The sequence below is a fragment of the Seriola lalandi genome, unplaced genomic scaffold (assembly GCF_002814215.2).
Source record: "Seriola lalandi dorsalis isolate HSWRI2012SDOR001 ecotype SW California unplaced genomic scaffold, Sedor1 jcf7180002054519, whole genome shotgun sequence".
NCBI lineage: Eukaryota > Metazoa > Chordata > Actinopteri > Carangiformes > Carangidae > Seriola > Seriola lalandi.
The window spans coordinates 2945526-2946880 of NW_019525072.1; the positions used below are offsets into that span (position 1 = coordinate 2945526).

Below are 1355 nucleotides of genomic sequence, written 5' to 3' on the forward strand. Positions count from 1 at the left end.
GGGTGGGATCGCCGGGGTGTGGGTGGAGGGGGGGAATTACGCACGGCTTACGCACGTCAACCTGTCTTCGGTGTGTTTTCTGCGTGCTCGTGCGCGCACCCCCACTGTCTGTTCGTCTCATATCTAATAGGGTTTACGTGGAGGAAAAAAAAAAACAAAAGTTCAATCATCATCATCAGTGAGGATAGCTGCCATTGATACACTTGTTATACAGCTAGGAGCCTGTTATGTGTTACATAGGCTAGTACAGCCTACATCATAGCCTCATGGACTGCCTCCTCACTACATGCACCCCACTATAGGCTCGAAACATATATCTACCTATGGTGGAATGCAATATGGAAGAGCCAGGGTGATGCACAAATAATATAGATTAAATATTAATGGAAAAACAGACACATGCTGCTAGATTTAGGGCATGTTCAGCAGAGCCCAGTGCGGGGTGCAGGATCAAAGCAGATATGATGAGAATAACGCACACATCGCAGATATCACAGAGCCCAATGCATGCTGGCTGCAGGAGCAACGGAAAAGGGGGGGATTTCTTCCTACCTTGGCGTTGCAGAAACCACTGTCTCCCTCTCTGTCCGATTTCCCGATTTACGAGCCTGTCCGCTGTTTTAGTCAGATGCGACGCTTGTAAAGGGGCATTCCGCCCTCTTTCGCTCTGTCCACCCCCCACCTCTCGCTCTCTCTCTCTCTCTCTCTCTCTGTCTTTTCCTTCTCTCTCCAAGACGCACCGAGCAATAAGCCCCGCAACCGGGATGGCAGACTGAGAGGGAGAAATGAACAATATGATATCTCTCCCCTCCCCTCTTTACCCTCCCGTTTCCTGTGTTCTTCTCTTATATTTTTCCCCCCTCCTTGTGTTTTTCCTCCTCTCTGTTTCACTATCCCCTCCCTCTCACTCTCTCTGTCTCTCGGCTGCTCGCTCGCTCCCTCCTCTATTTTTCCTCCCTGTGCTCTGAATACTAATACTGTGTCTTTCCTATCACTGCCTCTACAGCCCGGCCAGTGCTAAAGACATACTGATGTATGTGGGGCGTGTGGAGGGATGGAGAGAGAGGGAGAGGTAGCGCGCGTGCTTGTGTGTGTGTGTGTGTGTGTGTGTGTGTGTGTGTGTGTGTGTATGCTTGTGTGTATTACTGGGAACCAGGGGGAGTGCGGGGATGGTGGGGAGGGTAATGGCCACTCTCAGCCTGGAGGGTAGGTGGGTGGGTTAGAAGGGCCCAGGATCTTGTTTGGTCTTATTAGAGCTGTGATTAGATAATAATACTCCTGCAGATGCCCCTGGAGATGTGGTGGTGGTGGTGGTGCTGCTGCTGCTGTTGGGAGTGGAAAGGGGGGCACATAAA

General features: G+C 51.1%; 1 protein-coding gene across 1 annotated transcript in view; it reads right to left on the reverse strand.

Moving 5' to 3' along the window:
* Nucleotides 1-845, reverse strand: part of syt3 (synaptotagmin III) — a 30659-nt gene extending 29814 nt beyond the window's left edge. Inside the window, exon 1 of the mRNA XM_023413951.2 lies at nt 553-845. The gene's annotated coding sequence lies outside the window, so the exon portion shown is untranslated. The remainder of the gene's footprint in view (nt 1-552) is intronic.
* Between the last annotated feature and the right edge of the window lie 510 nt (nt 846-1355).